The sequence below is a fragment of the Callorhinus ursinus genome, unplaced genomic scaffold (genome assembly GCF_003265705.2).
Source record: "Callorhinus ursinus isolate GAN/ISIS: 27379988/994484 unplaced genomic scaffold, GSC_fseal_2.0 scaffold29, whole genome shotgun sequence".
Taxonomy (NCBI): domain Eukaryota; kingdom Metazoa; phylum Chordata; class Mammalia; order Carnivora; family Otariidae; genus Callorhinus; species Callorhinus ursinus.
Window position 1 is genome coordinate 5,847,873 of NW_027397091.1, and position 15,130 is coordinate 5,863,002.

General features: G+C 40.2%; 1 protein-coding gene across 7 annotated transcripts in view; it reads left to right on the plus strand.

The window, feature by feature from the left end:
• PLCB1 (phospholipase C beta 1) overlaps positions 1–15,130 on the plus strand; it is a 722,355-nt gene that overhangs the window by 477,997 nt on the left and 229,228 nt on the right. The gene's annotated exons all lie outside the window — the stretch shown is intronic.

Consider the following 15,130-nt stretch of genomic DNA (forward strand, 5'->3'; position numbering starts at 1 on the left):
ATTTACAAATGGATTATTGTGCTTTATGAGATCTTCATTCCCTGCTACTCCTCACCTCCTCATACCCGCAAAACATGCCTATGTCATCTTAGGATATTCCCCCACCTAACTGTAAATAAGGGCCAGTTTCTCACCAAGTCAATACACTGTACTATTGGTCTTGGAATTTTGTAGTCGTGGATGTCCTTTGTCTGCAAATGAGAATCATTCCACGTTCTGCATTTGTATTTTGGATGAGTGTGGAGCAGATGAAAGAAGCACATCCTAAACTTTTAAATTGTGAAAATGTCACCCATATGGAATGTCTGTACAAAAGTTTAAAAGTTCAAAAGTCAAAAGAGAGGCATTCATAATAAAAAGAGGAGGGAATAGGCAACTTGGACATTAATCTTTTCCGAAGAACCAACAGTTGCTCTTCTAGTGACTGTGGCGGGAAGCGCCCCACCCTCGGCCTTTGGGTGTCTTTTCTGCATTCCTTAAGCAAGAGCTTCTTTTGAAGGGATCCACACAGAGGAATGAATGACAAACTGCAGGGAAATTATATACTTTAGGGCACAGAAATGCTCGTGCTTTCAAAGTATGGGCTACTGTGAGTGCAAACCCACTTTTCCCCAGAAAGGAAAGTCAGAAAACTGCTTAAGCAGCAGTGTCTCCCCTTTCTTTCCAAACACTCCAGAACACAGAAATGACCTGCTGCCCCCTTGTTCCTATGCCTCCCTGCCTTCTGAGGCTCTCGGCTGATTAAGCCCCAGTTGTCTATCTGTGTGGATTGCCTTGAAGCAGGCACGCAGATTAAAACAAACAAACAGGGACACCTGGGTGGCTCAGTCAGTTAAGTCTGCCGTCGGCTCAGGTCATGATCCCAGGGTCCTGGGATCCAGTCCCACATCGGAGCTCCCTGCTCAGTGGGGAGCCTGCTTCTCCCCCTGCCTGCCCTCCCCCTGTTTGTGCATGTGCATGCGCGCTCTCTCTCTCTCTGACAAATAAATAAAAAAAATTAAAACAAACAAAAACCATAATATTTTTGGAAGGAAGAAGAGCTCTAAAAACATTTGGCTTCCTTGTTTAATTACTGGGGGAATATATCTGGCATCCTCTGAGAGTGGCAGGTTGATCTGTGCCATCTACTGCCTTAATATCAGTTGTCATTTTTAGGTTCCAAATGCATCAAATGGTCCCAATGAACAAGCTGTCCCTGAGAATTAAAAAAAGAAAAGTTAAATACTTTGTCAATAATTTTCCTAATGGCTATATAATGATAGTCGTTCATTCATTCATTCAACTAATACTCAATGGCCTGCTGTGTACCGGGCATGATTTTGAGCACCGGGGATAAGCTAAATAGACAAAAATGATTGTCTTCATGAAACCTACATAATGGTGGGGGTGGGTTGACAATAAACACAATAAATAAGGCAATAAGGCAGTGCCGGGTGCTGGAGAGAAATAAAGTAGGGAATGGGAATAGAAAGAGCTAGAAGGGGGGGCATATTTCAATTTTAAATAAATTGGTCAGATAAGGTTACACTGAGGTGATGACTTTTCAAGAAAACCTTGAAGATGATGGAGTGGGTCGAGTGGTTCTCATGGAGGAGAGTAGCCCCTGAGACAGGTGTGTACCCGACATGGGATGAGGAAAAAGAGAGCAGTGAGAGATGAGTCAGAGAGGTTGGGAGAGGGGTGACAGGTGACCCAGATAGTGGTGGGTGGCCACTGTAAGAATTTGGCTTCATTTCCAGTGACACGAGTAACTTGCATCACTTTGAGCAAAGGATTAATTTGGTGTAATATATTTTAACAGGATTGACCTGACTGCTCTGTTGAAAAGCCATAGTAGGGATATGGAACAGAAACAGGGGAGAGCAGAGTGCTTGGGGAGGAGGTAGTAAGAAATGGCTGGGTTCTGGATATACTTTGAGGGTAAAGCCAAAAAAACCCACAGAACAATACTGATGGATTGGACACATGGCATGAGAGAAAGAGGGAGCTAAGGATGATGTCAGTTTTGCTGGTATTGCACTTATTGAGATGGAGAGCCAATTGGAGAGGGAAAATCAGAAATTTGGTTTTGAACATAAGGTTTAAAATAGTACTAGTCCAAAGCAGTAGAATAAGCACAGGTGTGACCTGCTATCTCTCTTGAGATACTATGAAAATGATGGTAAAGGAATAGAAATACGCAGAGATAAAGAGAATGAGATAGGTCACTACGAGATGACATATTTCAATAAGTTTGCAGAAGAAAATGAGGAGAATGCATGATGGAACAGAGTCTAGGTTCCATAGAGAACCATAGCCAACAAGGTTACTGACCCACTCAGAATCAGTGGAGAGAGGCCCCAGACTTGAGAACTACCAGCCCAGCAGAATAGGGAATAGGACTTGGGAGTGGAAAGAAGAGCGAGGAATTAAAGGAATACAGACAAAACTATCAGCCCCTCCACCTGGTCCTCTTGCTCTGCATCTAGAATAATTGATAGCCAATTACTTCCCAGACCAAAGAGCTGAGGGCTTTTGTGTGTGTGTGTGTGTGTGTGTAAGTAAACAAATTATTAGAAAAGAATCATGGTAGCCAACATTAGAGTCAAGTAGCCAGAGTAAAGCTCTTCTCATTCTAGAATTTATGGATATCATACCATAGTGGCTGGCACCCACATGCTTACCCAAAAAAGAGATCTACAAGCTGGTAGATCCCACTCACATACTCAGAGCTCCCAGTTGGCCCCTCTCTTGTCCCCAGTCTAAAATGTGAACTAGCAACAAAATGTCCACAAGCTATTGAGAAAGTCCACACTATTGACTGATGAAGGCGCTAAGGTGGACAAAATAAGAAATGATGATAGAAGATACAGGGATAGTTCAAGAAACAAATAAACAAAAAATTAAAACAGAAACTATCTTCAGAGAGAATTTTGAATATATCACATTCATAAGATAAGAATAAGATGCTCTGAAAAATAGGTAACAAAAATAAAGTGGCTTTTTTTGGAAATTAAAAATAAGATAATGGAACAAAAGCCAGATTCTGTCTACATAACTGTTGTAAGAAGAGACTGAAGGAAATCTCCCAGAATGGGGAATCAGGCAGAAAACAAAAAAGGAAACGTGAAAGACAAAAAGGCGACAATAAGAGAGAAAAGGTAAGGGACACCTGGCTGGCTCAGTAGGAGGAGCATGGGACTCTTGATATCGTGGTCATGAGTTTGAGCTCTACGTTGGGTGTAGAGATTACTAAAAAAGAGAAAGAGAAAAGGTAAGAGATACAGGCACAATCAAGCTAAAGAGTGCAGGAGAAAAGGAGAAAACAGAGGAGAGGAAAATACAAAAGACATAATACAAATATATATATATATATATATATATATATATATATATATATATGAGCCAAAGACAGGTACTGTCTTGAAGTTTAAATAGCACATAGAGGAATGAACTAGGTTCAGGCAATACGAGTAGGAAACTGGAAGATATTAGATACATGTAAAAGGCTTAAATTTCTTCTCCCCAAAAGAAAAGATAAATGGAAAAGTATTATCCAAATATAAGCCATGCTAAAAGCACGCAGGATTTTCAACAACTGAAGGAACAGCCCAAAAAGGATGTACGTTATCGTGGTATTGGGAATGTTTCCTTTTTTTTTTAAGATTTTATGTATTTATTCGTCAGAGAGAGAGGGAGAGAGAGAGACAGAGAGCAAGCGCAAACAGGGGGAGCAGAAGACAAAGGAAGAAGCAGGCTCCCTGCGTAGCGAGGAGCCTGATGCAGGACTTGATCCCAGGACCCTGGGATCATGACCTGAACCAAAGGCAGCAGCCGCTTAACCAACTGAGCCACTCAGGCGTCCCATGGGAATGTTCCCTTTTGAAAGCCACGTGGTTCGTGGTGTTGGAACTGTAACAAGTAGGTTAATCAGAGTCTAATATATGAGCCTGCAGAAAATTATATTTGCATTTTTGTAATCATGTAAATTTTTTTTATTGGTTTTGAAATTTTAGAATCAATTTATATGCACATAATTGAAGTCAATTATGGATCCTGAAAAAGATAAAAACATTTCAACTTTGATCATTTTAAAAGTAAATTTAAGCTAACAGGAGGTGGAGGTAAAAGGATTGGCAGGTAAATGTCCTTTCTCACAGAGAAGTCAAGTGATGCTGTCTTTAATTGGTGGATTAAGAAATGGCTTAAGTTATGTTGCTTGAGCTTGTCAAGTGTCTGGGAAGAAAGACCAATGGTGACAATTCTATCAGGAAGAAGGAGAAAGGGCAGATGGGAGATAGGATAGGAGATCAGAGTTGGATATTGATAGTTAAATTCTAAAATTGGTCAATCAAGAGAAAGCAGTATAAATAGATTAATCAGAAATATGGAATTAACTCCTAGGAATTTAAGAATAGAAATGCTGAGAACAGTTGTCAAGAAGCAGAACTAGGGTAAGAGTATCACAGGCAGTCATTGATTTTTCTTTATAGCCCCTCTGGACGATTTTTTTTGAAAATCTATGTATGTGTTTCTTTGATAAATAATACATTTTTAGATTGTTACCATTTACTAAGCATGTGTTGTGGCTGTTACCGATCTAAACATTTAATATGAGCTATCTCCCTTAATTTTCATAACAGCCTGTGAAGTAAGTCCTGTGATTTCCTCCTTTTTATAAGGCAAATGAATATTGTACAGGTTAAAAAACTTGCCCAAGACAGTTCTATCAGGCAGGGGTTACATTTGGCCCTGAGTAATAGAAAACCAAACCAAACAGTAGCTTAGATAAATTAAGGATTTTTTATTTGTTTGCATCTTGTTTGCTTTTTTTTTTTTCTTTCCTCATGCAGCAGGAAGCCTAAAGGTAAGGGTTTCTGGCATTGATTCAGTGACTCAAGGATATCAAGGCCTTGGTCTCAACCCTATAATTCCCACGGCCATTTCCTCATAGATCAAGAGGCTTCTGCAGCTCCAGCCATCGCATGTGTGGTCCCAATAGCAAAAAGAACAGAGCCTCTATATCAGAAACCACATTTTCCTCTCAGACTTCTGCTGATATGTGGTTCCTCATGTGTCACATTGCCACCTAAGTTGCTGGAGATGTTGAAAAATGCAGATTTTTCAATTATTATATATTGTTGGCCTGAATAATGTCAGGTTTCCGTGAGAAGAGAAGGGGAAAATGGATATTGGGGAGTACTGAGCAGTGGGTCCCACACTGACCACTGGGTCCCACAGCTAGAGAGTAGCAGAGAGGGGGTCTGAAATCCAGTAAGATTTATTTTTAAATAAACTAGCAAAAGCATCAATAATATGAGGGTCAGCAAGAATCATTGCATAAACTAATGACAGAATTTTAATTTTAAAGTAGAAGAGAAGCACAAGTTATATTCAAGATTTGCCCTTCCATAGGCAGTGAGAAAATGAGCAAAAGGGAAGCAATTGGAGCCAAAAGCAAAGAGTAATTCTCCCAGTGGAGGAAGGACTAACAGGATAGAGTCCTTACCGAAGGCCACATACCCCTGCATCTAAAGGGAAAGAATCCAGCTTGTAAAACAATCTAACATAAAGATGGGGGATATAATTACAGTATTTAAAACAAATTGACTTCCAAATGAGAAAATTATATTTTAGTAGAATTCCATAGGTTAAGTTATGACTTAATGAGGAAGTACCTGTGTGTAGTTTACTAATCACATTTCAAGGAATGCACTTTTAATTTTGTCAGATTTCATTTAATGGATAAGCAGCACCACTTTACTCCCAGGAAATTACGATTGCTCCTTTTATTCCACTTGATATACATCTTACCAAAGAAATTAGCTGGATTTTTTTTTCTTTAAAAATTCTTTTTCACTTGACCTGCTCAAACGGAATTGCTTTTTAAACAATAAACAATGCCATCGATTATAATTACAGACCTGGCTTACATACACTTACTATCTATAGTGTGCAGCAGTCCAGCGGATTCAAACCAAAGTACTCATTAGCATTCAAACTGCTAGGCTTAGAAGACATAATAGCAAGTGTTTTCATGAAAGTGACATGGGGCTTTTGGAAAGAACCATTTCAAGACTGTGGCGGGTTGACATGAAAGCCATGAAAAGGAAGCTTTAGGGGTTTCATATGGGGGCACTCGATCAACATTTTCTCAGCTGTACAAATGAGCGATGACTCAGTCAACTAGCTGGAGGGGGAGGAGCGTGTCCCTCAGCTGACGCTCAAAACACATCTGAGATTCCCAATGGTAGAGCTGCAAATCTCTCCTCTCGAGGACTTATTTAACTTGATTTCACCACATTAAATTTTTCCCATGGAGCAGGGGAAGGTCAAGAGGGGTTGGAAGAAGACTCACACTATTCTACACCTGTTACCTCCCAAAATGTGGATCCTTGCACTTCCACGTCTTGCAAATTGCACTTTTAAGGATGTGAACTTTTCCTTAGGTCATCAGGGGACCGTGTACTACAGCAATGCTTCACTTATCTGGAAAAAGATAACGGCACGACAGTCCTTCCGAAGATAGCCCAAAGTGTAAAGCAAAGCATAAAGCATGTCTGTGAAGCCCACGTAGATGCCCTAAGCCCTACCCCTAAAACTTCTGTACTTTCCTAACTGGAGAGCCTCCTCAGCCCGATGTTGTATACGGTACTCTTGAGTCCTTACAGCCTATTCCAGCATAGTTCCAACTGCAATAAGAAATGTGTAAAGTGATTATCCAAAACCCTGTAGCCGAGAATGGTGATTGAATACTTATAACAATGAGGAAGACATAAAAATTAATTTCAAAAGGCATTAATTGTAAGGCACAGATATAACTCTCTTTCACTGACACATTCATTCATTCATGAAGTCAACTCAGGTCAAAAGTGTGGATTTATTACCCATTTTATAAAAAGAATGGGAGGTAGAACCATGAGGTCCCCCACAAAGTATGAACGCTCACATCCTTTTTTTTCCACCGGCTCTTTTCCACGGTACTCCTGTGAATGGATATATATGTAGTGTTTTTATTCTCTTCTGTCCTTCTACTCACTGCTTCTCCCTCAGCCCCAGTGATTTGGTCTCCTGGGTACTGCTAGGTTCTTACCTGACTAGACTGTTCTAGAAGTAGACCAATCAGAGACCTTTGCCAGGATTTTTCATATTGGAAGTAAGGTCATCAGACTATCTCTGGTGGTGGGAGGGGCCATGTGTAACAACTTTTGGTACAGTTGGTGGCCATGGGAACAAAGCTGATCAGTAGAGAAAAGAATGCCACCAGGTAGGGGAGAGCAATGGAAAAGCAATAAAAACAATCCCCTTGGCGCATTTAGGCCCCAGCTTCCTGATGTCTTGTATTATGCTTTTTTTTTTTTATTCCTGCAGTTTGCTCAATTTTTCCTTCAATTACAGGAAATCTCCAGTGTCCCTGAGAAATTCTCCTATTTCCCAGGCTAGTTTGAGTTGTCTTTTGTCAATTGTAGCTTAAAGGCATTTGAATCACATAGTCTTTTGTAAATAATTATGCACCTTTCCTTGATATTACACCATTGAATAATATAATTTTCTAGTGTCCCGGTAGTGATAATACTGGGTCCTAATGTGCTTTCTGGTTTTTGTTTTGTTTTGGTAACTATATTTTACGTGACAACCATTTCTCTCTGAGTATGAGATGAACATTTTGACTATAAAATATAAGACCTTCACTGCCAGCCAAAGCAGACACTGTACCAGAAATTTTACCAAAATTCTAAATGCTCTGTGTAGTATCATAAATGCAGTGACTTCTCCGACAGTCCTTTCTGCTTTTAATGAAAGTCTTTATAACTCATAGACCATCTTTCACCATGAAAAGACTTTAGTGTACCATTAAGACAAATGCTCAGTGAGATGAATTCTGATGCATGCCAGTAGGTGAGAGAAATGTGCTCAGCCAGGCAATGCAACTCTGAATGAGAAGCACAATATTCCTTCTTACTCAAATCCCAAACCATTACCTGCTTATGGGCCTAGGTGATGGGAATGACACAGTTATCACTGATGGCAGTAGGGGTGTGCCAAAAAATGAAAAATAATTAGACAGTTATTTAAAATTATTAGGACCTTCATATGTCCCACAAATATTAACATGTCTTGTATAAATTATTATTTATTCCAGAAACCTTTTGAAAATTAATTAATATAATAGATTGAGAAATTGAGGCTTCCAAATCAGGCACTCTGGAAACACGTGCTTTGAGATTATTAACACTTGTCGCTCCTTTACTTTATTAAGGTAGCATGGACTCATAATTTCTATATATATTCAGTATTCCTTTTAGAATGTTTTTCTTTCCCCGAGAACTCACTGCATGAGGACAGAGGCCACATTCTGCCTTTTCTCTGAGACTTCAGGTGCTTGGTCTCAGGTCACAGCCATGATCTGGGTGGGTGCCTTGCAAGCCACGATGCCCCAGGCACCATTTACAACACGAAGCCACTGTGTGGCACTTTGTTTCTCTCAATAGGAATGATACTGAACCACAGTCCTGTGCTGGAGCTCAAACCTCAAACAAAAACTCTCCCCTTCTTAAAGACAATAAGCACAAACACCCTAAAAGAAAAATGTGTTAAGAATGTTAACAGGAAATTGCAGAAAAGAAAAAGTGGAACAGGCCCAAGATATATAAAATGATGCTCAACTCCACTGGTAAGTCAGGGATGCCTATTAAGACCACTGCAAGATCCCACATTGCATCCATCAGATTTGTCAACATTTTCTGGAAGTCTGATAATGGCAAGTGTTTTTGAGAATATGGTAAAATGCAAGCTCTCCTACACTGCCAATGGGAACTTGGCTTCCTTCCCACTTTGAGCAAGTATCAGCATCGGGTACTGATGAAGATACATGGATTCTAAGAATTAATGATATTCACCCTAGAGAATCTCCCAGATGTGACTTAGGGCAACAGGAAATAGGTTTATGCAAACCAGGCTTCCTGGAGGAAGAAACCATAAATGTTCCTCAATAAAATAATGAATTAATAAACTACATTCCTATAGTGGAAGAGCATAATAGTTAAAATTAATTAACTAGACCCACACGTAGAAGCAAGGATACATTTAAAGGTATAATATTGGTTGCGAATAGCCATTGGCCAAAGATGCATACAGTATGATATGATTTATGTACTATTTTAAATATACAGGGGTCCATCCATACCAAGGACCAGTAAACTTTTTTCTGTAAAGGGCCAGATAGTAAATACTTTGCCCTTTTGGCTCTCTTGCAACCACTCAACTCTGCCATTATAGCCTGAAAGCAGCCACAGACAATATGTAAATGAACAAGCATAGCTGTATTTCAATAAAACTTCATTTACAGAAACAGGTGACGGGCTGGATTTAGCCCTCAAGCCTTAGTTTGCTGAATCCTGATCTATACCACATGAAAATAGATTTGGTATTGATATCTACCTCTTGAGATAGAACCTGCTCCTGGAGAAAGGGAGAAAAATGGGATCAGGGAGAAACATTCTATGCACAGCATAGAATTAATCTGCACTGCAACATCCTAAGGATATAATTTTTAAAAAGTACTAAAGTAAATATGGTGCAATGTGGACATTTATTACATTTTGATCTGTGTAAGTTACACTATTCTCTGTATTTCTATGTATAAGAGAAATACATAATAGTGAAAGAAAAGAAAGGTAAAATAAAGACATTGAAATATTAAAGCAACATAAATGAGAACAATGGGAAGGAGAAATGTCTGCAAGAATTCTATTTCTTCCAGAAGACTCTGTCTCTGTCTGTACACCCTCTTACAGTGACAAGTTAAACCAAGAAGTTAAGAGGTGTGAATGCCAATGGGAGAAATTTCTCTCTGTTCTCAGAACTAGTCATCATGGTTGAACTGCTGCGTGATTGGCATTTGGATCTAGGGCAAGTGTCGAGCATGTTGTGATTGAATCTCTCTTTATATTGGTTAAGGCAAGTGTGAATAGAAATTGTGACCTACCTCTATCAAAGTTCCAAGACTTTAGACCTACATTTTGTGACTGACCTCACCCCCTCTCCATTTTATCTCCTCTAACGTCATCCTTACAACATGTTGTTAAGGTGTTTACTTCATAAACTCTATAGTTTGCTTCATCATCATAGTACAACGGTAAGGTGTATAGATCCCAGCAGCAAACGTCTTGGGTTCAAATCTCAGGTGTGCCTATAATGAGCTGTGTGACCCTATGCCAGTTAGTGAATGCCTCTGTACCTCAGCTTTCTCGTTTATACAAATGGGGTGCTAACTACTGGGTATTTACCCCAAAGATACAAATGTAGGGATCCGAAGGGGTACGTGCACCCTGATGTTTATAGCAGCAATGTCCACAATAGCCAAACTGTGGAAAGAGCCAAGATGTCCAACGACAGATGAATGGATAAAGAAGATGTGGTATATATACCCAATGGAATATTATGCAGCCATAAAAAGGAATGAGATCTTGCCATTTGCAACGACATGGATGGAACTGGAGGGTGTTATGCTGAGTGAAATAAGTCAATCAGAGAAAGACATGTATCATATGACCTTGCTGATATGAGGAATTTTTAACCTCAGGAAACAAACTGAGGGTTGCTGGAGTGGTGGGGGGTGGGAGGGAGGGGGTGGCTGGGTGATAGACATTGGGGAGGGTATGTGCTATGATGAGCGCTGTGAATTGTGCAAGACTGTTGAATCACAGATCTGTACTTCTGAAACAAATAATGCAATATATGTTAAGAAAAAAAAAGAAGAAGAAGAAGATAGCAAGAGGGGAAGAATGAAGGGGAGTAAGTTGGAGGGGGAGACGAACCATGAAAGACGATGGACTCTGAAAAACAAACTGGGGTTTCTAGAGGGGAGGGGGGTGGGGGGATGGGTTAGCCTGATGATGGGTATTAAAGAGGGCACGTTCTGCATGGAGCACTGGGTGTTATGCACAAACAATGAGTCATGGAACACTACATCCAAAACGAATGATGTAATGTATGGTGATTAACATAACAATAAAAATTTTTTTAAATAAGCAAATGAGGTGCTAATAACAGAATTTATCTCGTAGAGGAGTTGTGAGGATTCAACAAATACCTAGAACAATGACTAGCCCCTCATAAGTGCTGAATCCATGTTTTATACAGAATATAGTGAGGTGGATTTACTTATCTTTTTTATCTTGTTGAACTGTATTAGCCACCCTAAAATTTTCTAGAACAAAATGACAGAGTACACAGTATCTGAGAGTACAGGGTTTGGAGCCCAAGAAACCAGTGATTTAATCCCAAATTGTGAATTTTTTCAGCTCTGAGAATATAAATAAATCTTATAAGTGCTTTGAAACTTGGAATCCTCCTCTGTAAAATGAGGTTAATAACAGTACCTAATTCCTAGAGAATTGTTGTAAGAACTAATGAAGTGATCAGATGCAAAGGACTTAGGTCAGTGCAGAGTAAACACTCAATACCTCTGAGAGTAATTGACAATTGTGAAACAATTGTTGGCGGTATTAAGCAAACACATAAATCCTGTGCCAAGAATGGTGGAACTGAAATGGCTTTAGAAATAAAAGTGTGTTGACTTTTCAACCTGGTAGGAAAACTTGGGATCTATAATGGTGTCAAGCCCGGCATCTCAGTAAGTGCGCCCTCATCCATGTGGTGAGGGAATTGCCCAAACGATCTTGCAGATGTTAAGGCACAAACATGTGCCCTTGAACTCCAGATGAAATTCCATGGAAGTTGACCTTCAGATGTGTTTTCTCTCGTTCAGGTCTCTGTTATCCCCTGTGTGCGAAAAGATTGATCATAAAACAGAAAATGTCATTTAAGAAGCTTCAGGGTTGAAATAGTAGAAGCAGAGCCAAGCTTAGTGGTAATCATCAGAATCTTGTCTATCAAAGTAGAAAAACCAACCCTCCAGATTGAAATAAGAAGCTGTCCTTCCAGTGCCAAACTCACCAGGGCAGAGCATTGGATGTATGAGAATCCTGCCAGGATGGGATTGGTCTATCCTGCCGCAAAGTATATGCCATAATCTCTGGATGAGCCGAGGCTACTTTAAGAGGCTCTGGCCACAGTTTTTTAGCCATGTTGTTCTTAATGCAGCTGTGAGACCCTTTTGGTTATTTTCAAACAAATAACCAAAATAAGTTCTTTATTTACTTGGGGCTCAAGCAGACAAAGATTAGAATAATGTTTCCTAAACCAGGCCCTGGCACACCTTGCTACTCAAAATGCTGTTCCTGGCCCAGCAGCATGCTCAAACAAACGTTAATATGCAAAAAACAAAAACAAAAACAAAAACAAAAAAAACAAGGGTTTCCTGAAAAATACGTGGATTCTGAGTCCAAAGACCTGGTGTGGAGCTTAAAGTCCTTCATTTCTACCAAACTTTCCATCAGTGCTGCAAGTCTAGTCTAGAACCTTGCTGCTCCTAGCATGGTTCAGCAGAATTCACTTGGGATGCACATTCTCTGTCCCCTCTCCAGACTTCCTGAATCATCATCTGCATTTCAGCAAGACCCTCCACGCCCTCCAGCCCCCAGCAGTTTCTATGTACATGAAAGATTCAGAAGCACTGCTCTAGAACATATGGGAATCCATTCCCTCAAGGCTTTGGTTGCACAATGTACCCAAAAGTCCTGAGATATATTATCCTGCTAAGGTCAACTCTAGAGGGCTCTGCCTGTGTCCCTTCCAGTCCTTTTCCACTTTCATACACAATGCTTTCACTTCCAACAGCCAGGACCCTTGTCTCTTTGTTTTTTTGGTTTTTTTTAAGATTATATTTGTTTATTTGAGAGAGAGAGAGCACGAGAGGGAAGAGAGTCAGAGGGAGAAGCAGACTCCCCGCTGAGCAGGGAGCCCGATGCGGGACTCGATCCCGGGACTCCAGGATCATGACCTGAGCCGAAGGCAGTTGCTTAACCAACTGAGCCACCCAGGCGCCCCCTTGTCTCTTTGTTGGCTGCTTCCTCTGGATCTGGAAACCCCTTTGCCTACTACCAAGGAAACCAGGAAGTGCCTGGGGATTCCATCCCCTCCAGTAGCCCTTAACCAAGAATAACAGACACAGGCATTACCACACTCCAGCTCCCTTGTTCTTCATCAAAAACTCAACTTTGGTATGTGGTCTATATCAGGATGGAGAAAACCAAAGTTACCATCTGCCTTCTTCCTTCTTCCTTCAACCCTTCTACCCCCAATCCTGCTCAGTCCCATATAAAGTTGCCAGAAAACCCTTCATAATAAACCCTTCTTCATAAATCCTTGTCTCAGGGTCTGCTTCTGGGGAAACCAAAGTAAGACACATGTTGTTTTAGCTCAGTGTGATATAGACTGAGACCAGTACCCAACCAACAGTTGGGTGATTTCTAAAGTTCCCTTGATCATTGCATTAGTCCCTGAATCTTTGATGTAGCCTGGGTCAGATCTTTTGAACATCTCAAAAGGCTGCAGGAAGCCAGTGAATTCTAGGAATTCCACACTTGGAAATTTAGATGCTCACATTCTGACAATGTGATGAAAATAAATTACACTTGACTTGCTGAATGAGCTAACTGTGGCTGTATGGTGAAGGTGGTGATGATGCTGTCCTTCAACTGGTTTGATAAAGGACCCATAAAAAGAGCTAAGGATCTAGAAGACCTGACCAAATGCTACAGCCACAGCCACCAGCTACCTGTGGCTAACTGAGTACCTGGAAGGTTCCCAATGCCAACTGAGATGGGCTGTTAAGTGTAAAACCCATACCTCACTTTAAAGACTAGGCACATAAAAAGAATACAAAATATCTCAATTTTATGTTGATTACATGATTAGTAATGTTTATGAAATATTAGCTAAAAATATATATATTAAAATTAGTTTCACCTGTTTACTTCTACTTTTTTAATGTGGCTACTAGGAATTTTTAAATTATATATGTAGCTCACATGGTATTTCTATTGGGCTGGGTATAATAGAGACATTACCTTTTGACCTAAAAGGTCAGACCCAGTTTAAATTTCCCCAACTCTTCATAATGCCTTCACTGTACCTATTTCAGGTGTGGAATTGACCCCCAGTAAACATACAAAGTGGTAAAGTTCCCATCGAGGTAGGAATGTCTAAAGTTTGACCCTTAGCTAAGAAATTATTATACCAGAAACATATTATAAAAACCAGAGCTAGTAGTTACTCTTAGTTTAAAATGATCAGACTTGAGGAAATTTATTTTAAAGCTGTTAAAATGTTATTCCAATGCTTCTGTGCTTATACATAGTGTGCTGGTCAGTTCTTTTGCTTCACTCACAAGTACTCTGTGCTGTGATCTTCCAAGCCCTTCACCAATAGGGTATAGAGGTCAAGGCCCCCAAAATTCTCTCCTAAACTGGGACAGCTTCTTAACTGAGTTCCTTCTTTTTGGTTTCTCAGCTTCAACTCCATCCTCCAAATGGCCACCAGGCAATCTCCCTAACACACAATCTGGCCTCAGCTCTCCTCATCTCTCACCCTAAAAATGGGCCTTCAGTAATTTCACATTTCTTGCTAAGTTATCTCCGGATACCTCAACAGACTTAAATGCTCTCCATACTCTGCCCCCAACTCTACTTTTCTCATTGCAACTCACCTTCTTTTTTCCAATTCCTATTAGACTCCTCCCCATTCCCTCTGAGTCCTACTATGTGTGCTTACCTCTGGTTTTTCTCCCAGTTTTCTTTGCTTAGAATTCCCTCTTCCCTCCTTCAGCACTCTATACCCCAAGTCCTACCTCAAATGTCACTGTGTTACATGATGGTATATTATCAGTGCCTTAAGTCAGGATGCAAAACACAGAAGGCCAACAAAACAACAGCAGAAATAATACAATGAGATGGAAAAGCTGTTGAATTAAAAAACATGGTTTCTTAGCTCTCATGTCTTCTCTTAAAGAATGGGGGGTGGGCAAGATGTTAATTTTGTGTTCAAAACCATCACTCAAAATGGAACTTCAACTTTCTGTGTGGATTTGCTCTTTTCCATTTTCTTGGAAGCCAAGTGAGATCACTGGTGAGTGGTTTGAGGTAGGGATTAAGATTAGGGGAGTAGTGAGCGACTGACATAATTGGGAGAGTGTGACATTGTGACTGCAAACGGTTTCAAGAACTTCTAAAACTGTAATTAACAT